The sequence below is a fragment of the Narcine bancroftii genome, chromosome 1 (genome assembly GCF_036971445.1).
Source record: "Narcine bancroftii isolate sNarBan1 chromosome 1, sNarBan1.hap1, whole genome shotgun sequence".
NCBI lineage: Eukaryota > Metazoa > Chordata > Chondrichthyes > Torpediniformes > Narcinidae > Narcine > Narcine bancroftii.
Window position 1 is genome coordinate 88,990,053 of NC_091469.1, and position 23,717 is coordinate 89,013,769.

Consider the following 23,717-nt stretch of genomic DNA (forward strand, 5'->3'; position numbering starts at 1 on the left):
TGCTCATTAAAAAATGTGAGAACAATGAAGACAAAGGAGAGGATTGTGGACTTCAAGCTGAAGGTCAACTGCTCTCCATTACACATTAATTGTTCTTTTATGGAGAGCACAGTTATATGGTGTGCATATAAAGAATTACTTATCCTGGACATGCAACACTTCCTCATTAGTCAGGAAAGGGGCAGCAGCACCTTCATTTCCTCAGGAGGATGAGGAGGGCAAGGCAACCAGCTCCCATTTTTGACAGACAGTGCCCTGCATTGGCTGCGTCATTGTGTGGCATGGTAGCAGCAAAGTAAAAGTCAATACAGAGGATGATCAAAACAGCCAAGTTCACTGGGATTTCCCTTCGACTATTGACAACATTTAGCAGGAGCACAACTTAAATATGGCCCTAAAAAAGAGGAAGCTTTCCATCCAGCACAGTATCTTTGACTCACTACCATCAGAAGTGGTGCATCAAAATCTGGACTGCCAGGCTGGAAAATAGCTTCTACTTGCAGGCTATAATATTGATGAACAGTATCCTGTAACTGAGTACATTACCCCAAAATATTTAAATATTGTTTGTATGTAATTATGTGCCATTTCATTTTATGCATGTGCACCCACCACAACACTTTCATTAGTTGTCTATACACACATTCAGATATTTTTTTTAAAAACTTAAACTGTATGCATGAACCAAGACAACGAATTCAATTGACAATTCCTGTAAATGCAGCAGAAGACATACAAAGGATTTCAGCCTGAAGCCAGTGACAATTTCTTTTTGACAAGAGGAGTAGAAATTTAATGGTATGGTTTGAAAGCATTTCACCAGTACAACCCTAACCTTTTACCAGTCAAAGAAAATAGAAATTTAACCCAACTCTGCTCCCTATCCAGCAGGCTCTGGAACTACTTTATTTTATCCTTACTGACTACCTGAACCTACTCCACAACCACACTGAAATTTTACTTATTTTTCTTGGAGTAATTGCAGCTAATTTCCTACCCTCTTGTATTTATTACAAATATTTTTTCCTGTCTTGCCAATTGCAATTATTTTATGCTATTTTGATACATCTTATGCATCCATATGGCTGGAGCAAGTAAGGAATGACAGATTATACTTGTGTATATGACAAACCCATCTTACCTCAATGAAATATCACATGGATCATTATTCACTCAGGTTACAATCAATTTATATCAATAATGATGTTTATTGTCCAATATATTGTATCCTGTACATATGCACCATAATTCTCTTGTTATAAAAAATTGACTAAATTGAATTGAAGACAATAAATATGCAACAAATATTCAGTGATCCTTTTGCAAAAGACAATGGATGCAGTAATGCAGACAGTCCATGATTCATATACTGAGGGGACGCTCAAGAACCCGAGTCATTGGAAGGAAGTCTGTGTTCAATGTGGTTGAAGTAAAAACAGTGCTGGAGAAACTCAGCTGATCAAGCAATGGACTTTATATAGCAAAGGCAAGCTGTCTTGTACTCACACTGTCAGCGTGGTTGTTGTCAGTACAAAATGTTCTCTGATCCTCAGTGCACAACACACAGACAAACCAGACAGAATTTGTATTCATAGAAACAAATAGATAGTTTCATGAATGAGAGTCAGACAGTGAGCAGTTTCTTTGTTCAGCATTTTCACTGCTCATAGGAAAAAGCTGTTTCTGTCTGTTGGTGCTGGCTCTCATACTCCTGTATCTTTTGCCTGATGGGAGCAGGGTGGAAGAGGTCCTTAATGCACCCAATTCAGACAACAATCTCAGTAGATCACATTTGAGGGGTGTGAGGTAAAGACTCCTATGATCCTCTCTGCCATTCTTATGAATCGACCTCCAATCCATTGCTCTGCAGCAACAATACCATATGTTATCACCATATGGTGATGCAGCCAAGAAGCTCTCAATAGAGCTCCTATAGAAGGTTGACATATGGTGGCCAGTAGCCTTACCTGCTTCAGTCTTCAAGTAGTTACTGATGTGCCTTTGTGACAAGTGAGGAGGGCTTCAGCCCTACATCAGAGTAGGTTAAAAAATGTAGGCAGACACCCAAAAATGGGGAAGGGGAGGGAAAGGAACATAGCCCCAAATTCAGGAGGTAATAGGTAAAGGAGGGAGGGCTCTGAATTGAGAGGGAAAGGGTGGAAATCTGGAGGAAAGACAAAGGGAAAGGAGAGAAAATAGAGAGTTGGCTACCAGAAAGTGGAGAAGTTAATGTTAATGCTATCCAGTTGATGAGAACCCAGGTGGAAAAAAAAAGTTTTGTTCCTCCAATTTACAGGTGATCTTTGTGGGATAATACCGAAGGCCATGGACAGATGTTAGTATGGGAGTGGATCATTGAATTGAAGTGTTTGGCCACTGGGAGATCCTGGTCACTAATGAGGACAGAGCAAAGGTGCTCAGTGATCTTACAGTCTGCACCCAGTCTCTGATGTAGACAAGGCCACAAAGGGAGTGCCAGATTCAGTAGATAACTCCCACAGGTACACAAGCAAAGTGTTATTTCACTTTAAAAGGACTGTTTGGGGCTCAGAATAGTGGTGAGGATGGAAGTATGAGCACAAGTGTGGCACTTCCTGCAGCCACAAGGGAATCCATGAGTGGACAAGGGAGTCATGGAGAGAGCAGCCCCTATTGAAGGCAGAGAAGGGAAGAGGGGTCTAGTGGTAGGACCATGTTGTAGGTGGTGTAAATCATGAAGGATAACTTGTTGGATACAGAGGCAAGTGGGGTGGTATGCATGGACAAGGGGAATCCTGTGTTTTTTATATCTGAAAACAGGAGAGGACTTTAGGCTCTCTGCATCAGTGACAGGTACCTCCCAGTGGCCAAACAGATCAAACCTGTTCCCCACTTGCATGCTGACATGCCTGTCCCTAGCATCATGTACTATTCCATCAAGACCAGCTGTAAATTGGAGGAACACAATTTTCCACCTGGGCACTTAAATAGGATGGCATTAACATCTGTTTTTTCCAACCTGTGTTCCATTCTCTCTCTCTCCCTTCTCCTTTTGTCTTCTTTCCTCCAGATCTTCACCCATTTCATCTATTCAGAGACATCCCTCCACCCCCTGCATGCTTCTGTGCCCTTATTCACTTATTACCTCATGCCTATGCTTCCCCCTCTGCCCCTGTTCCCCTCCATTTTGTTCTGGCATCTGCCCACATTATGTCAATACCTTAATGAAGGACTCAGACCTGAAATGTTGGTTATGCATCTTTTATATTTGCTATATAATTTACATAGTTTAACCTACTGAGATATTGGGAAAAAAATTGTTCCAGATCCTCAGGATGTTTGGCTTTTGCTTCTTCCAGAGGATGGTACTGAGGAGAGGTTGTGACCAGTGTGGTGCTAGTAATTTGTGATGGATGCCTTTTAAAAAAAAAAGATGAGAGGACAGTGCCGATGATGGACCTGGTTGTTTGCTACCTTTGTTTCTAGCCATTCAAATGGAAAAAAACAGACTGATGCCAACAGAGGTTCAATTTGGAAAAAGACCCAGTGAACAGACAAGACAGTTGGCACAGTGAGAGGGAATGACAATGGCTGACTTAACAGTGTTGACCTAAAGGCTCAAATGCATGCGCCAGGGAAAGAAAATCCTGAGAATCACAAGAAATGGAATCCTGTGTGAACAAACAGTGGCTGGAGGAACACAATCAGTCAGGAAACAAAACCACAAATGCTGGAGGAACTCAGCCAGTTTTGCACCATCCAAAGGAGATAGATATTGTGCTGTACTGTTGGTCAGAAGCAAACACACAAAACCCAAAGACTTTATTTCACAAACTTCCACAGAGCCAGCTGTGAAGAGAGCTGCTGTTTCTTTGGCTTGGCTTCGCAGATGAAGATTTATGGAGGGGTAATGTCCATGCCAGCTGCAGGCTCGTTTGTGGCTGACAAGTCCTATGCGGGACAGGCAGACACGGTTGCAGCAGTTGCAAGGGAAAATTGGTTGGTTGGGGTTGGGTTTTTCCTCCTTTGTCTTTTGTCAGTGAGGTGGGCTCTGCGGTCTTCTTCAAAGGAGGTTGCTGCCCACCGAACTGTGAGGTGCCAAGATGCACGGTTTGAGGCGATATCAGCCCACTGGTGGTGGTCAATGTGGCAGGCACCAAGAGATTTCTTTAGGCAGTCCTTGTACCTCTTCTTTGGTGCACCTCTGTCATAGTGGCCAGCGGAGAGCTCGCCATATAACACGATCTTGGGAAGGCGATGGTCCTCCATTCTGGAGTCGTGACCTACCCAGCGCAGTTGGATCTTCAGCAGTGTGGATTCGATGCTGTAAACTGTCTTCAAAGGGCCGGCTCAGGCTTATAATCCCAAAGGGCAATTGACACCTGAACAGGTGTGGCTTGGTGTATTCAGGTGGGATGATTGACAGCCAACCAGGTGTAATGTTGTCCCCATACTCTTCTGCAGGTACAGAGGTTGCCCCTTGTAGTAGGCCAGTGGTTTACCACCACAGCTATATTACTGATATTTCAGGCCCAAGGCCTTCAAGGTTTAAGATTAGGAAGTCAAAATAAAGATTGAAGACAGAGCACAAGAACATCAACAGAAACATCAGAAGTCAATGTTAATGCAATCCAGTTGGAGGGTGCCCAGGTGGAAGAGAAGGTGTTCTGTAAATTGTTGGCAGTGTCAGCCAGGCTTCCTCCAATTTGTGGTCAGCAGTATCCATGGAGAGTCAATATTTCAAGCAAGAACCCACTGTTGAAAGTAAAATGTTAGGTTTTGTTAAGCAAGGAAAGAATCAAGGGCCAAAATAAAGAGTGTCACTGCATATGCCATTTTTAAATCCTTACCCCCAAATGTTGCTTCTCCTTGGTGCGGTCATGCTAGGAAGAAAGGAAACTCTCTGCAGGCTTCAGGAACGCCACAATTACACCTTCATCAATACAACTCTTCACTCATGCCAAATGAGAGCAGTCTAGCAAAACATTTAACTGCAGATCTTCAGCAGCCTTCATGAAATAAGCAACTTTCATCTGGTATCCTTGAAGTAGATCAAAGCTCGTCTCCCAGGCAACAAAGCAGTTGCCAAAGAAAACCAATTAAAATACTATCAGCTCCATTGATCACCCAGCCACCAATTCACACTACAATCATTGGTGACTGACTAATGCAAAGCACTTCACAAAATGTTGCCAGCCCTGCAGAGAATCATTTCCAGGAGTCAAGACATTTTGCAAGATGCATCCAACTCATTACAAGATGCATTTCCTGTAATCAATTACAAAGCTATAGATCAATTGCAATAATATGTTAATTAAGAATTCATGGAGCCTGAACAAAAATTTCCAACATTTGAATGGAAATGATGTTCTATTGTATTTCTGCATCTGCAATTTTTAAGCTTTGAATTTTACATTTTTTAAATTTATTTAAAAAAAAATAGATGTTTAGCATTGGTTGAATTGGTACGTGAGCCCATACTGCCCAAATACCCTCTTCTTCTTTAGCTTGGCTTCGCGGACGAAGATTTATGGAGGGGGTAAATACCCTAATTTAACTACAACCCCATACATGTTGAAAGGTGGGATGAAACGCAGCACCTCGGGAAAACCCATGGAGAAGGGGAAAAACTCCTCAGACCATGCCAGATTCAAACTCAGGATGTAGACTGTAATAGCCAAATCTGCTGTGCAACAGATTAGGAAGGTCTGCAGATTTTGTGTGTGGTTTAATTTTGGAGCATTTTGGGCTTGGAACCTCATGAAAAACCATTTTTGGCATCAAGAATGCATCAAGAATATTGTCACTTTTGGTGGCACATACATTTCCTCCTGGGGCGAGGCATCACTTCAACAACCAAGCTGCTTGCACAGAAGCACAAAATTTATTAATTTCTCAGCAGCTGCTAGAGAGAAATCAACTATAACTGACTTTTAAACAAATCTTTTTGCAGTACTCAAACATCCAGACTGAAGGTTAAAGGACAGATATCAATCAGAGCTTAAAGGCAATTGTGGGGTAGGGAGAAAGGAGAAAATGGCAGGGGTACAAAGGTCTCCAATTAGCACCAAAAAATAATTGGTCATTAATGTTATTTTAGTTGGTATTTAAAACAATTTGCATTTATATGGTGAATAATTGTAGTTACAAATACAAACCTTACTATGAAAAGGCACCTTTCAGGGAGACAATTTACTCTGGGATGATCAAACATTGTACAAGATGTTCTGCTCCATCCACAGACAATTGTGCAGTTTAAGAGATGAGAAAGGACACATGCTGCTTCAAGACATATGTGCACATCTTGCCAAATACTGCCACTTGATAATCTCATTTGGCAGAAATCATGTTTTGTTCTGGAACTTGCTTATGGCAGGCAGTTAGGCCATCTGTTACTCAAATTTTGACAGAGGTTGGAGTTTGAATTACAGAACAATACGCCTCATTTTAATTCACTTTGGCATCCAAGGAAAACAATATTATTTTTGTTTAAAATGCTCCTCATATTAGTGAAAATAGTTGATAGCAGAAGAAGTCAGCACTGAAAGATCTGATGTTGAGAAATCACTCAAAAACCAGTCACATCAAGTGAAAGAAGATGTGTGAAAGATGAAGGGAGACAAGAAATGTCGAGCAACCAAGTCTGCTGTGCACATGACACCATTCAGAATATTACAATGGCATCACTGACCAGGGATTCATAAAAGTCAAAACCACTCAAGGAAAAGGTCACATTAAATATTACATCCTCCACTTGAAGGCATGGTGAGCTGCATTGTATGGATAATCCTGAATGAAGGGAATTTCTTGGAAGATTGTTTTTAGCTTTCATAAGGAATGAATTCAAAACTAGACAACATTCTCTTTCAGAGGCTGGCAAATTGAGAGGCTTCCAATTTTCAGAAAGTTTTAATTCCAATGATAACTACCTCTGACTACGTGAGTAATGCATCGACAGCTGCTGCCAGAGAGGTTGCACATTGCACAATTTGGATCTGTTGCAGTAAAGCCATGTTCAACCTCCATGCTTCTTCCCCAAGATCGAGAAGAAAGACCTGCAGGGTAAGAAAACTGCACTTGACTCTTATTTGTTTTTCTTGTCCTATCTATTCTCACTTTTGTCAATTACCACTTCCAACGGCCTCTTCGATCTCAGGTTTCAATGCCCTTAACTAGCCCATTTTCACCAAGAACACCCTTTGACTACCTCCAAACCAGTGAAACAAGAGAACAAAATCAGAAATGTTGGACAATCCCAGCTGTTTTCAGTGTCCATTAGAAATTATAACTGACATTTCAGGTATAAACCCTTCAAAGAAGAAGCAAAGTTGTAATAATAAAGACTGGGCAGGGGAGGAGTCCAGATATTCCAGGGAATTATGCACTACCAGTCTGAGACCACCTGAAAATTGAGGAACAACACCCAATATTCCATCTGGATACCCTCCTACCAGATGACATTAACAGAAACTGGAGAAGTTGATGTAAAGCACCCCCAACCTCCTCTCTCTTCCCCCATCTCCCTTCAGAGCCAAAAATAATTTCTCACCTTTCATCTCATCATATCCAATAAACATCTTTTGTTGGTCTGCACTCATTCCGTGAGTCATTAATTATCCTGTTTCCTTCCTGATCTTTACACATTTCTAGAAGGGCACAGCCCCAAAATGCCAGTAATATATTTACCTGTGAGACACTAGAGGCCATTTCAGATAGCCTGAAAGTTGAGACATAAAGGTGAAGAAACCACCAAAATGCATAATCACCTACCTTTTTGAATGTGTGGAGGCTGTGGCAGAGCCGCATATTCCAACCCCTCTCCAAGTGGGATAATCTCCACAGTACAGCCCTCTGCCAATCAATCTGAATGTCCAGCTGGGCTAAGCAGCTGTTTAGGGGCAGGCTGATAATGCCATCAGACCACAATCCATCTCCCACTCACCCCTCTCCCTCCAGGTCAGGGGCTGGCAGGGTAGCAGGACAGGCTGGGACAGCTATGCTGGGCTGCTTTACCCTTCAGGGCCACTCTGCAGCTCAAAATGTGGCAGATCAATGGTTGTCTTCCCTACCCATAATCCCCATGCAGCTGAAAATATTCTGGGAACCATAGAGCGGTTTCAACTGCATGGGGGATATGCATAGGGAAGACTGCCATTGCTCTGCCACATTTGTGATGGGTGGCACAAGGCACAAGTCAACCACCTCTGTCGGATCTGGAGGGTGCTGAGGCGCCTCTGGATATGAATGGGATGCTGGAGCAGCCTTTTAGGGCTGCCGTCAGAAAGGCAAGTTCCCATTTTTCCACCTGCTCCATAGCCAGTTTCAAGGCAAAGTCTTTAAATGGCCTTAGGTTCCTCGAGCATTTGAGTTGTTTAACCTCCAACCCTCATCAGGAGAGATTGATGGCCCTCTGCTACTTCCTGATTGAAGGTCAATTTACTTCACAAGCAAACTAGAAAGAATACAGATGCTGGTAGTGTGAAGAAATCACAAAATGCTGAAGGCAGCATCCATGGAAGCCAATAGGCAGACAGATTTTTCAGAGCAAAACACTTCAGGAATCCTTCCTGGACTGTTGAGTTCTTCCATCATTTTGTGCAATGCTTCAATTCAGTTCATATCATAGAACATTACAGCACAGAAACTGGCCCCTTATAGCCTGTGCTGAACCATTATTTTTGTCTAGTTCCACTGACCTGCACCTAGTCCATAGCTCTCCCATCCATGTACTTGCCCAAATTCTTTAACGTTAAGAAGAATGTTAATTATGGTGAGCCTGCATTCACTACTTCAGCAGGTAGCTTGTTCCACTCTCTTACATTGTGCATCTGTATTCCCAGATCCCTCTGTTCTACTGCTCTTCTCAGTGCCCTACCATTTATCAAATGTTCTTTCTTGGTTTGTCCTTCCAAAATGGAACACCTCACACTTGTCTGCATTAAATTCCATCTGTAGAGCGCATCGAAAGAATCAAAGGTTTGTTGATCCAAACCAAGGCTTTTATTAACTAGAAGACTGGAGCATATCACATGTCAATCGACCAGTCCAGAATTACCTGGCCTGGCTAGGAGCAACCCTTTAAGACCTACCAGTAAGCATGGCTATGCTCTCAGCCAATCACAATCATCTTCCACTACAATCTACACATACACACATTGGTGAGAATCTGTACTATCACACCATCTGCCGTTTTTCCAGTTAGTCCAGATCCCTCTGCAAGTTTTGAAAAAATTCACTGCCCACAGCACCTCCAATCCAATGTTATCAGCAAACATCCTTATCCAATTTACCACATCATCCAGATTACTGATAGAGAAGACAATGGTCTCAGTACGGATCCCTGAAGCACACCACTAGTCACAGGCCTCCAGTTTTAGAAGCAATAAATCCACCATTATTCTCAGGTTACTCCCATCATCAAATTCAGTTCACTACTTCATGAATATCTAGCTTATGAAACCTTTCTGACTAATCCCCCATGTGGGAGATTACAAAAGTCCATGGCGACAACATCTACAGCCTTTTCTTCATCAACTTTCCTGGTAACCTTCTCAAAAACTCAAATTGGATAAACATGATCTACCATATTGACTATCCCTAATAGGTTTCTGGCTATCTAATTAATTGTAAATCCAATTTCTTAGAACACCTTCCAATAATTTACCTACTACTGACGTCTGATTCACTGGCCTACAATTTTCAGGGTTGCTTTTGGAGAATTTTTTTTAAAAACTGGATCAATACAAGTTACCACTGTACATGTTTGGATGTGCTAGAACACACTTCTTGCTGAATATGCCTGAGGTTCCTCCCACTGATCCCTGAATAAAGCAACTGTGCCAGAGCCCCTCCTCACTCCAGGACAGTCGACCGGCATGGACAAACATCCATTCTATTTTGAGTAAAAGAATATCAGTTTCTCTGCAATTTCTAGTCTTTGAAGATATTTATTGTGCATTAAAAAAACTGTTCTGAATAAAATTAAATAATGAAGGAGATTCCAAAGCCAGAAATGCTGGACCTCCACCCACAATTGCCTGACACATCCAACAACTTAGACCTCTAGCTGTGTTGATTTTAAGCATTCTTGCAGGCCTCCTCTACTATCATCCAGAGGAGGACAGGCCACAGGTATTGTATTCCCAAGTAGGGTCTCTGGTATACTCAATGAACAGGGCCACCCAGTTGTCCCCAGCATCAATAAACAGTGAAAAGCCAGTACCAGAGAAAGGTGAATGAGATCTATTCTAGGCACGATCTGGTTACCTGCAAGCCTTGACCTGGGGAAGTCAAGTGCTGAATATCTTTAGGCCCTGTGTTCTCTTGAACCTAATCAGAGATGCAGACACAAGATCCATCTACATCCAGCTGAGACTGTTTAGCTCAATTTACAGAAGGCTGTTGAGCTAGCCAGAACATTGATGTATTCAGTGCAGCTGCCTCATGGTTACTGGAGGCACCACCATCTTGGTAAGTGGGAGGGCTGCAAGCCTGCAGCACACCACCATGTCTCACCAGAGATCAAACTACAGCTGCTGTACACTGTGAGCACCCAAAGTGCTACTTCTGTGACCTGCTCAAACCCCAGAGAAAAAAACTGCCTGGTGAAAGACAAGGTTTGCACCAACTGTGGGGGAAAGGACCCTACGCTAAGGTGTGCAAATCCAGGTCACCATCCAAACCCAGTGTGCCGGCTGCCATCTCAACCCAGCAGCACCATGAGGGCCGACATCTTCCCAACCCAGTTGTGCTGCGAGTGAGCCTTGGGGCTGACATCTTGGAACCAAATGCCCAAACACGCCACGATATCTATGGAGCCCAACAGCAACCATCACCCTAGACCAAGGGAGCCCTCACCAACTTGCCAGATCAATAATGGACAACAGGGTAAACAATCATATGACAAGCTATCTGTTTGACAATGGGAGGATGGAGAACTTCATCCACCCTGACATGGTACAGCATTACTCCCTCATATTAAAGCTAGTAAACTGCAAAGTCTCTTTGGCCTTGAATTTCCAAACAGCAGATGGCCACTGCTACTATGTAGTGACAGACTATAAAGACTAACCTCCTCATGAGGAGGCAGATTTGTGGTGCCATACTGCAGAGGCTGGACTTTCAATGCCACCTTAAGAGTGTCACAATGGGGGCTCCATTCTCCCCCCCTGACTGTAACCAGTATTTTTTTTTATATAAATGCCCACTGCACTCCACCCACAGAAACCTCCCAGCCTTTCCTCCCATTGTTTCCAGACAGAAACCCACAGATTTACCCACTGCACACGACCTGTGGACTTTTGTCCCTCGAGATCATCCCTTACCACTGTTCACTAATCTCACCCTGGACTTTAAATCTGTTGCCACCAAATGTAGGTAATACACTGCTGGGGACAGGGCCTTTATTAGGTCAAAGGTACAGCAGCTTCTGAATGAGGGGATCATTAAAACCAGCACCAGCCCCTGGAAAGCCCAAGTGGTAGGAGAAAAAGGGGCAGAACTCAGAATGGCCATCAACTACAATCAGACCATTAATAGACCACCACTGGAAGCATCCCTCTTACCTGCATATCAGACATGATAAATCAAATTGTTCAATATTGGGTATTCCCCAATACAGATTTAAAGTTTGCATGCCCCCAGCTCCCCAGCTCACAGAAGACCACCAATATGTTTCCTTTGAGGAAAATTACCACCTCTTCCATTTCCTGAGGGATCACTTTGTAGTCACCAATTGGGTCTCAATCTGTGTTATTTTCCTTGACAAGCAATGCCACTCCTCCCCCTTTCATCTCCTCCATTCTATTGTGAATAAAACAAAAGAAGCCTGGAACATTGAGCTGCCAATTCTTGCCCCTCCAACATCCAGAAACCCACAAGAGCAGTACCAGCAAACCTTCCCTCAAGGATATTAGCCTCCCTCCAGTTCAAAGGCAAACTGTCCCATCAGAACAGGTCCCACCTTCCCTGGAAGAGACCCCAATGATCGAGAAACCTGAAGCCTTCCCTCCTGCACCATATCTTTAGCCATATGTTAAGCTGCATCATCCTCCTATTTCTAACCTCACTAACACACAACATAGGTAGCAATCCTGAGATCACAACCCTTCAACCTAATACCTAACTTACTGAGCATTCCTTGCAAGACCTCCTCACCATTCCTTCCCATATTATTGGGCCCAATATGAACCATGACATCTTGTTGCTCATCACCCTTTTTGAGAAGACCATGAACTCAATCCAAGATATCTTTGAACCTGGCCCCAAGCAGGTACATACTATCCAGGATACTTAATCTCTTCCACAGACCCTCTTAACTATCTCTCTAAATATAGAATCCCCCCCATCACTGCAACTTATCTTTTCTCTCTTCCTAGTCACAGGACTAGATTTCACACCAAAGATCCCTGGTAGGTCATTTCCCCAAACAGTATCCAATATGGTGTGGTTGTCATCAAACAGATTCCAATATGGTGTGGTTGTCATCAAACAGATTCCAATATGGTGTGGTTGTCATCAAACAAATTCCAATATGGTGTGGTTGTCATCAAGAGGAACAGCCACAGTTGTGCCCTGCATTGCATGCCTCCTTTTCCTCTCCTGACTGACACCCAGCTATCCACCTACTGCCTCGTAGGTGTTAAAGTATTGAGGTAATTCCTGTCTTTCATCCAACTCCATTGCCTTAACTCAGCTTGTTAGGAGCTGCAACTGGATGCACTTTTCACAGTTGAAGTCATCAGGGATACTGCTGGCTTCACTGACAACCCACATTCAGCAAGGTGAGTATACCCCTGCTTTGGCTCTCATTCCCACTGTTTAGGAGTAGAGTAAAAAAAATATATCTGAAACCTGTCCAATCCTTTTTGTTCCTCAAATTGGGTCGCCTCCACCTCTATTCAACGAAGCTCAGCCACTCCTTCAATAACTGCTCTGCACCACAGTCCCTCACTCTTATTGTGATATTTGGGTCACCTGAACTCAATTGCCCTTCAACTGTTCAACTTGATTGCCCAATCAACTGCTTCTCTGTCTTCAATTGTTGAATTTGATTGCCCATCAATCCTTTCCCCCAAATTCTTAAATCGAACATTTTTTTAAATTCCACTAGTTCCTCCAAATAAAACCACTGTGTTATAAACTGGATGGGTTTAAACCATGCTGGACTTCTCATGTAATAGGTAGAACTTTCTTTACTCAGTATAATTTCCATCCTGCCAATAATACCCATCAGTGACTTTTATCTTCAATGTATTTGATTATTGCTTGTAACCAATATTTACATTAAACCCATTAAATTCCACAGCTAGCTTTTAAAGTCTTCTTTCAACCTATTCCTGCAAGGACTCCATTCCATTTTACCAGTTTTCCATTTCCTTTGCAGCTTATCTGAAAGTGCCATCCACAATACCACTGTTTCTAGCTTCTGCTCATCACCAGAATTGGCAAGACTCTACCTATTTTCTGTTACATTTCTTGCACTTCTCTTCTTACCCTGTCCAGCTATAAGAAAGCTATTGTCAAGTTGGAAAGGGTACAGAGAAGATACATGAGAATGTCACCAGCTTGAACTCTATGGAAAGGCTGGGGAATTGTATATTTAAGTTTTAATGTGGTATGTTTGTGCATTTTGAGAGGGGGGTGGAAACTGGAGGACTCAGAGGAAACCAATGCAGACACCAGGAGAACGTACAAAATCCTTACAGACAGGGCCGATTCAAACCTGAGTCACTGGTGTTGCAATATTGCGTTGCACTAACCCCTACCCTAACCAATGGTCAACGTTTTGAGTCAGGATCAGAAACCTTAACTGGAAGTCTCCATAAAGTAACCCAACCCAAAACACTGACTGACCATTTCTCGAATGGGGTGTTGCCTAACCCACTGTGTCCCTCTTGCTTCTCAGTTTACACAATAGTGAGAGTGTTTGCAAAGCTTGCATTAAAGAAATTGAATTTCTTGCCAAAAATTCAAGTCGATTGACATTAAAGGAATTTCTCCAAATTCTGTTAGTCCCCTTCCCCAATCTCTCTTTTTCCTCTCCCTTTGTCTCCTTTCATCCAGGTCCTCACCCCTTCCCTCCCTTCTCCTATCAGAGAACTTCTGCCCTTTTCCCCTATCACTTCTCAGTTTCTTTTTCTACCCTACCATCAGTATCTACCTCTCACTTATTATCCTGTGCTCTTCCCTTTCCTCTCCTCCTCCCCCTTCTGTCAACTTTTTTTATTCAAGCATCTACCTGTTTTTTAACATTCCCTACAAAAGGCTTAAGCCCAAAACGCTGATTGCCTTTTATTTCCCATGAATGCTGGCTGACCTGCTGTTTTCCTCCGGGCACTTTTATATATTGTACTGAAACCCAGCAATTGCAGATTTTCAAGTTTCACTGACCTTGAAGGAAATAATGTGGTTAACACTTGGCATGAAAGGTAGATAGCTGTTCAGCAGATTACATACAGATCACTGCAACTTTGCCAACACTGAGTCAGTGTAACACAAAACAACAAAATAGCTATTATTCATGTTTTGTCAGCTTGTTAACTTCAAAGTGCTCCCTTCAACCTCTGCAGGCAATAGGGACCATATCAAATCCATTGCTGCAAGTATGTGATTAGCCATGTAACACCACCTGGATTGTGATCTATAATTACATCATGGCTTGTTCACCTCAGAGTGAAGTGGCCAGAAAGCGAATGGGGATTTAAGTCACCTTCAGTGAAGCAGTCCTTTTTCAAATCCAATTCACCTGGACCCAAGTCAAAAGCAGTGCTGGAAGAGAGGAGCTCATTCAACACCAGGCACAGGGATGAAAGAAAAGTAGAAGGTTATGAGGTAAGAAGGATTTAGTTTTTTATTTGTAGGAATATATAGGTCAGCGTAACATAGAGGAATGAAGGGCCTGTACTGGGCTGTAGTGTTCTATGTAATTTCAGCACTTTTACTTGTTCTGATGGTATACAATGAATCTGTACCACTTATTTCGACAAAATCACATCAAAATGGAGTGTGGGTATGACAACGGCTCTGTATACACTTATCTTTGTGAGGTTTTTCAGTTCGTTTCAGTTGGTACTCGAGATGGCAGAGGTCGACAGCATCGAGTCCACGCTGCTGAAGATCCAGCTGCGCTGGGTGGGTCACGTCTCCAGAATGGAGGACCATCGCCTTCCCAAGATCGTGTTATATGGCGAGCTCTCCACTGGCCACTGTGACAGAGGTGCACCAAAGAAAAGGTACAAGGACTGCCTAAAGAAATCTCTTGGTGCCTGCCACATTGACCACCGCCAGTGGGCTGATATCGCCTCAAACCGTGCATCTTGGCGCCTCACAGTTCGGCGGGCAGCAACCTCCTTTGAAGAAGACCGCAGAGCCCACCTCACTGACAAAAGGCAAAGGAGGAAAAATCCAACACCCAACCCCAACCAACCAATTTTCCCCTGCAACCGCTGCAACCGTGTCTGCCTGTCCCGCATCGGACTTGTCAGCCACAAACGAGCCTGCAGCTGACGTGGACTTTTTACCCCCTCCATAAATCTTCGTCCGCGAAGCCAAGCCAAAGAAAGAAGACACATCAAAATATCAGAGTGCAGAGCACACAACATTAATGACAGGGTGTGCAATAACACTTTAATACTCTTTAATACTCCTTTTCATTATTACAAGGAGTATTAAAATGTAGTTAAACCCTTTCCCCTCCCTCTCCTATCAGAGGTTACCTTACCCAGATTACCTGAACTTCTTTCTCTCTTTTACCCCTCCCATCTATAACCTCTTATTATCCTATTCTCCTCTCCTCTCCCTGTCCTTTCCTCTCTCCTCTTCTCTCACCCTCCACACCCCTCACCGTTATATTCAGTGACCTACCTGTCTTTTGCTCATACCTTGACGAAAAACTCAAGCCCAAAACATTGGTTATCTTTACTGGTGCGTGACCTGCTGAGTTTCTCATGCACTTTTGTGTATTGCATGCATTACAATATGCTGTATCCTACCGTGCACCTCACCTCAGCCACTACACTGGGATGGAGCGGCCCGCAAAATGAGTCGTGACCTGGCTCACAAAATGGTCAGCGAACACAGCGATTGTGAGGGCCCCACAGGGACCAATGGCCATTGTCCTGCATAATGGGAAACAGCGGGCAACAGTGGGAACGTTGAGCAGTCAGAGGCCGTCGCTGTGATGATGTCACTCCTGTCATCAGAGGTAGGGAGTGAATATAAAAAGTCTTCCACCTCAACAGCACCTCCAGATGAACTTACAGCACCCGCACTGTGCCCCTACAATTTTCTGGCCACCAATTTAAATGGACTTTTACTGTCATGGCAGTGGCACAACTGCTCCTGGGAGCCAATTTCCTGTGTGCCCATTACATGCTGGTAGATTTAAAAGGGTGGCGTTGGTGCACGCCAGAACTTTTCAGACAATACTCCTGCGGGAAGCCAAGCTGCTGGCCCCCTACCTTGACTCCTTCACGTAGTCTGACAACACCTACATATGCATCCTAGTGGAGTCCCTACAATCATGGCGGCACAATTCTCTTCTATGAGCCAAAGCATGAGGTAAGCTACCACATCCTCAGCGAGGCCCCCTTGCTCCACACCAGGATACGCCACCTTGCCATCGAAAAACCTGCCCTCGCCAAAGAGGAATTTAAGAAAATGGAGGAGTTGGGGGTAGTGCAATGGTTGGACAGCCCCTGAGCCATCCCCCTGCACATGGTCCCGAAGGCATCAGGAAGGTGGAGACTGTGTGGTGATTACCGACACCTCAATGAGGCCACCACACTGAACAGATACCCTGTGTCCCATATCCAGGACTTTACCGCCAACTTACAAGGGCCATGGATGTTTTCAAAGGTCAATTTAATCAGGGGTTATCATCAAATCCCAGTGCATCCCAAGGACATACCCAAAACCATCATAATTACCCCATTCAGCCTGTTCAAATTCATGAGGATGCCCTTCGGTCTTAAGAACGCTGCTCAGACTTTTCAGTGGCTGATAGACTCGGTGGGCCGGTACCTCCCATTCACATTCATCTACTTGGACGATATCCTTATTGCCAGCTGCATCCATTCAGAGCACCTGGCCCACCTCAGACAACTATTCACCTGCCTGGAGGAGTTTGGGCTGATCATCAATCCTGCCAAATGTCAATTCGGGTGGGATACAATTGATGCCCCCCTGGGGCATCATATTGACAGATACAGGGTGAAACCACTGCTCAAGAAGGTGGAGATTGTTTGGTGGTTCATGAAACCTTGCACTGTGAAGGGGCTGCAGGAGTTCGCTAGTATGATACCTTCTACCATTGATTCATACCGGCAGCAGTTCAGATCATGCACCTCCTTTTTGCACTCATGGCAGGGAAAAATAAAGACGCCTGGGATGAGGAGGCCTCAAAGGCCTTCTAGAAAGAGAAGGATGTTCTGGTTAACACCACCCTTCTGGTTCATCCCAGGCTGGAAGTGCTGACTTCCCTCATGTTGGACGCCTCCAGCACAGTGGTCAGAGGGGTCCTAGAACAGCTAATTGATTTGCAATGGCAGCCCTTGCCTTCTTTATTAGGCACCTCCGGCCACCTGAACTTAAAAACTGTTCTTTTGACCAGGATCTATTGGTGCTGCACCTGATGGTCAGGCACTTCCAATACTTTCTGAAAGGCAGATAAATCAAGACCTTCACAGACCATAAGCCTCTTATCCTTCACCTTCCTCAAAGTGTCTGACTCATAGTCGGCCAGGCAGCAGAGGCACCTTTCCTTCGTGTCCAAATTCAACACGGACATCCAACACATCGCTGGCAAGAACAACTTTGTGGCTGATGCACTCTCCCATCCCACCATCGAATCCATCCACACCTTATCCCAGGACATACACTATTCAGCACTAGCAAGGGTACAACATGACGACCCTGAGATCCTGGAGTACAGGATGATGCTTTCCGGGTTGCACTGGAGGATATCGTCATCACACTCTGGCAACCAGACGCTCCTCTATGACATCTCCACCGGCAAACCCTGCCCCATCGTGCCGGCAGCATGGAGATGGCAGGTCTTGAGGAGTCATGTGATGGAGTAGTGGCCGGACGGTGAACTCCAGCCCTCTCCAGAAAAGTCGGAAAAAACAAAGGAAAACACAAAGGCACAAAAATAAAAATTAAAGTAAAGTGAATATAAAGGTGGAAAGAAGATGGCGACGAAAAAAGAAAAATCAAAACCAACGGTAAGAAGAGAGGAAGAGAAGACAACGGAAGAAGAAGGAGAAGGCCTTACCTGTTCGAAGAGGCCCGCGGTGGAGAGAGAAACCCGCTCCCTCAGGTCGGTAGAAAGTGGACTACAAAAATGGCTCGCTGAGCCGAGTAAAAGTGCACAACCGCGCATGCAAAAAAACACACCGACGGGAGGGGTGACCAGCTCGGGAGTCGATCTCCACAGCTGGCAATGACAGCTGCAGAACAGCTGCAGCAAGAGGAGAATATAGAAGACAATGAAAACAAGAAAGAAGAGAAGAAAAGGACAACAAAGAAACAACAGATGGCCAACCCAGAGGAAGAAGAAGAGGAAGAGTACAGTGAAATAGAAGAAGAAGGGAAAGGCAAGACAAAGGATATACTTTCTCTTATTAATTAAAGAATACATGGAGTCATTTAAAGAATGGCAAGCGCAAGAATTTAATGATTTAAGAAGAAGAATAATCAATACAGAAGAGAAAATGAATAAAATAGATATCACCTTATCAGATATGGGAAAAAAAATGGACAAGGTGGAAGAACGAGAAGCAGCAGCAGAAATTGAGGTAGAAGACTTAAAAAAGAAATTAGAGGAATCTAATAAAAAAGTTAAAGAGACACAAGAACTGTTAGCTCAGAAAATAGATATAATGGAAAATTATAACAGAAGAAATAACATAAAGATAGTGGGCCTTAAGGAAGATGAAGAAGGCAAGAATATGAAAGAGTTTATAAAAGATTGGATTCCTAGGATCCTAGGATGTCCAGAACTACAGCAAGAAATGGAAATAGAAAGGGCACATAGAGCATTGGCCTTTAAACCACAACCACAACAAAAACCAAGATCTATTTTAGTAAAATTCCTAAGATATACTACAAGAGAAAAGGTACTGGAGAAAACAATGGAAAAAGTAAGAGAGGGCAACAAGCCACTGGAGTACAAAGGGCAAAAAATCTTCCTTTATCCAGATTTAAGTTTTGAACTCCTAAAGAAGAGAAAGGAGTTCAATACAGCAAAGGCGATTTTATGGAAGAAAGGGTATAAATTTATACTAAAGCATCCAGCGGTATTGAAAATATTTATTCCAGGACAGCAAAACAGACTATTCTCGGATCCAGAGGAAGCACGAAAATTTGCAGAACAATTACAAAATAGACTGAGAGATGAAGACTTGTAACGAGAGTACAAAAGACTGCGAACTAAAAAGACACATAAGTTTTGAACTCCTGAAGAAGAGGAAGGAGTTCAATACATCGAAAACGATCTTATGGAAAAAAAACTATTCTCGGATCCAGAGGAAGCAAGGAAATTTGCAGAACAACTACAAAACAAACAGAGGGATGAAGACATGTAATAAGAGTAAAAATGACCACGATTTATATGTATGTGGGTAAAGAGGTATATGTGTGTATATGTATAATGTGCATACATGAATGTATCCGTAGGAAAATATAGATAGTATAGACAAGAATTAATAAGGGAAGGAAATGGAATAGAGGGAATAAGGAGGGAATTAAAAGAGTGACCTTTGTTACATATGAAAAGTGAAATCTTTTCTGGGGGGGCTGGGTGGGGAGGAGTTACGGTCACTGCAAAATCAGCTGACGCTTGCAAGTGAATTCGCAAATCCAAATGGAGAGGGGAGATGTGGTTGTCCGACAAGGGATAAAGGACAACTCAGGAGGGGAAGGGGGGATTGGGGCTAAAGAAGTTTTAAATAGGAGAATAAGGAAAATGTTTGATGTTTTAGGAATGTTGTCTTATAAAGGGTTCAAAACAAGAAAACAGAAATGGATAAGAAGGAAAGGTAATGATCGAGAAACGGAAAGGGAAGATAAACAAAGTATAAAATAGCTACGTTGAACTATATGACTTTAAATATTAATGGAATACATAACCAAATTAAAAGGAAGAAACTGCTAAATTTACTGAAAAAAGAAAAAAATTGATATAGCATTTGTGCAAGAAACACATTTAACTGAATTGGAGCACAAGAAATTAAAGAGAGATTGGGTAGGACACGTAACAGCAGCATCGTATAATTCAAAAGCAAGAGGAATAGCTATATTAATTAGTAAAAATGTGCCATTTAAAATAGAAGAGGAAATAATAGATCCAGCAGGGAGATATGTAATGATAAAATGTCAGATATATTCGGAGTTTTGGAATCTACTCAATGTATATTCACCTAACGAAGAAGATCAAAAGTTTATGCAAGATATCTTTTTGAAGATAGCAGATACGCAAGGGAACATATTAATAGGAGGGGATTTCAACCTGAATTTGGATTCAAATATGGACAAAACTGGGAAAAAAATTAACAGAAAGAACAAAGTAACCAAATTTATAATTAAATCGATGGAAGAAATTCAACTTTTGGATATATGGAGGAAACAACACCCAAAGGAAAAGGAGTATTCATATTACTCGGCTAGACATAAAACATACTCAAGAATAGACCTATTTTTGTTATCAGCTCGTATGCAAGATAGAGTAAAAAAAAACAGAATATAAAGCTAGAATACTATCGGACCATTCACCCTTAATATTGACAGTAAAGTTAGAGGACATCCCTCCAAGAATGTATAGATGGAGATTAAACCCCATGTTACTTAAAAGGCAGGATTTTAGAGAATTTATTGAAAAACAAATTAAAATGTATTTTGAAATAAATACGAAATCAGTGAAAGATAAGTTTATACTATGCGATGCAATGAAAGCATTCATTAGAGGGCAAATAATAAGTTATGTAACCAAGATGAATCAGGAAACAGAGCAGTTGGAAAGGGAAATAGTAAATATAGAAAAAGAATTAGCAATGAAGGAAGATACAACTAAAAGAAGAGAATTGGCGGATAAAAAAATAAAATATGAAACACTACAAACATATAAGGTGGAGAAGAATATAATGAAGACAAAACAGAAATATTATGAACTAGGTGAAAAAACGCACAAAATCCTAGCATGGCAGCTTAAGACAGAACAAGCTAAGAAAATGGTATTGGCATCAAGGAAAAAAGACAAACAAATTACATATAATCCAAAAGAAATTAAGGAAAACTTTAGAGAATTCTATGAACAATTATACCGAACTGAAAACGAAGGGAAAGAAGGGAAAACAGACGAATTTCTAACTAAAATTGAACTACCAAAACTACAAATAGAGGAACAAAATAAATTAACAGAGCCATTTGGAATAGTAGAAATACAAGAGATAATAACAAAATTACCCAATGATAAGACACCAGGAGAGGATGGATTCCCAATAGAATTTTATAAAACATTTAAAGACTTATTAATTCTGCCCCTCCTGGAAGTAATCAACCAGATTGATAAAACACAAAGCTTACCAGATTCATGTAAAACAGCAATAATTACAGTAATACTAAAGCAAGGGAAAGATCCACTCACACCAGCGTCATATAGGCCAATATCTTTACTTAACACAGATTATAAGATAATAGCTAAACTATTAGCAAACAGATTAGCAGAGTATGTACCGAAAATGGTAAATCTAGACCAAACTGGATTTATCAAAAAAAGATGCACAACAGACAATATTTGTAAATTTATTAACTTAATTCATGCAGTACAAGGGAATAAAGCACCAACAGTAGCAGTTGCCTTAGACGCAGAGAAGGCCTTTGACAGAGTAGAATGGAATTATTTGTTCAAAATATTGCAAAAATTCAGTTTACCGGAGAAGTATATTAATTGGATTAAAGCATTATATAAGGGACCATTAGCGAAAGTGACAGTAAATGGACATGTATCAAAGCAATTTAACTTAAGCAGGTCAACACGGCAGGGATGCCCACTATCAACTTTATTGTTTGCGTTAGCTATAGAACCACTAGCAGAATTGATAAGAACAGAAAATAATATAAAAGGGATAAAAATAAAAGACAAGGTATATAAAATCAGTTTATTTGCGGATGATGTTATAGTGTACTTAACAGAACAAGAACTATCAATAAAAGAATTATATAAGAAATTGAAGGAATATGGAGAAGTGTCGGGTTACAAGATCAACGTAAATAAAAGTGAAACAATGCCTATGAATAATGCGGATTTCTCAAAATTTAAGAAGGAATCACCATTTAGATGGCAAATGCAAGCAATAAGATACCTAGGTGTACAAATAAACAAAAATCTCGGCCAACTATATAAACTCAATTATTATCCACTAATGAAAAAATTACAGGACGATTTAGAGCATTGGAAAGATTTACCACTAACACTAATAGGAAGGATAAACTGTATTAAAATGAACATTTTTCCAAGGATATTATACCTATTTCAGGCATTGCCAATACAACTGACAGAGAAATTCTTCAAGGAGTTAAAGAAAATAATAAGGAAATTTTTATGGAAAGGGGGGAGACCGAGGATAGCACTAGATAAATTAACAGAATGGTATAAACAAGGAGGCTTACAACTGCCAAACTTTAAAAATTATTACAGAGCCGCACAATTAAGATACCTATCAGATTTTTATCAAACAAGGGAAAAGCCAGATTGGACTAGGTTAGAATTAGATAAAATAGGGGAAAAGATACCTGAACACATATTATATAAATGGGATGAAAAATTGGTACAACATAGAAGTTCTCCAGTATTACATCATCTACTCAATATTTGGAAGAAGATTCATGTAGAAAGAAATAAAACAAATTATCAATTGCCAAAACTAATATTGACGCAAAACAAGTTACTCCCTTTTACAATAGATAACCTTTCCTTTAGAGAATGGGAGAAAAAAGGGATTAAAAGAATAGAAAATTGTTTTTCAGGAAATAGATTCTTATCCTTTGAACAAATGAAAGATAAATACAATATAACTCAAGATACAGCGCTGGCATATTACCAGTTGAGATCCTACTTGAAGGATAAATTAGGAAGCAGTTTGAGTTTGCCAGAGGGAAGTAACTTTGAATATGTGATTACAGATACAATGATAATCAAAAGATTTATAACAAATATGTATATTAAACTGCAAGAAAAGGAGAATGAGGAAACAAATGGTAAAACTAAACAAAAATGGGAACAAGATTTAAATATAAAGATAAAAAAGGAAACATGGGAGAAGTTATGCTCTGGAACAATGAGAAATACAATAAATACGAGGTTACGTATGATACAATATAACTGGATACACAGGCTATACATTACACCTCAAAAGTTAAATAAATGGGACCCAACAGTATCTGATAGATGTTTTCGATGTAAAAAAGAAATGGGAACAACAATTCATGCAATCTGGACATGTGAGAAAGTAGAAAAATTTTGGGAAGATCTAAATCAGATATTAAATAAAATAACAGAAAACAATATACCAAAGAATCCAGAGATCTTCCTCCTAAGTAACATAAAAAACAAAGAATTTGGAATTGATTTGGAGGATGCACAAAAAAGATTTGTTAAGATAGCTCTAACCGTAGCAAAAAAATGTATTATGTCAACCTGGAAATTGGAAGATAATTTGAAAATACAACAATGGTATATA

General features: G+C 41.5%; 1 protein-coding gene and 1 long non-coding RNA gene across 17 annotated transcripts in view; one reads left to right on the top strand and one right to left on the bottom strand.

The window, feature by feature from the left end:
- The window catches only part of LOC138760976 (astrotactin-2-like), a 1,981,947-nt gene that overhangs the window by 1,637,109 nt on the left and 321,121 nt on the right, over positions 1-23,717 (bottom strand). Inside the window, exon 1 of one of the 16 annotated variants that reach the window (XM_069932460.1) lies at positions 14,371-14,566. The exons of the other annotated variants lie outside the window; for them this stretch is intronic. The gene's annotated coding sequence lies outside the window, so the exon portion shown is untranslated. Of the gene's footprint in view, positions 1-14,370; positions 14,567-23,717 lie in introns of those variants that run through there. 16 annotated transcript variants of the gene reach the window in all.
- The window catches only part of LOC138761062 (uncharacterized), a 36,807-nt gene continuing 27,658 nt past the window's right edge, over positions 14,569-23,717 (top strand). The window contains exon 1 of the long non-coding RNA XR_011356093.1: positions 14,569-14,811. This is a non-coding gene — a long non-coding RNA (uncharacterized lncRNA). The remainder of the gene's footprint in view (positions 14,812-23,717) is intronic.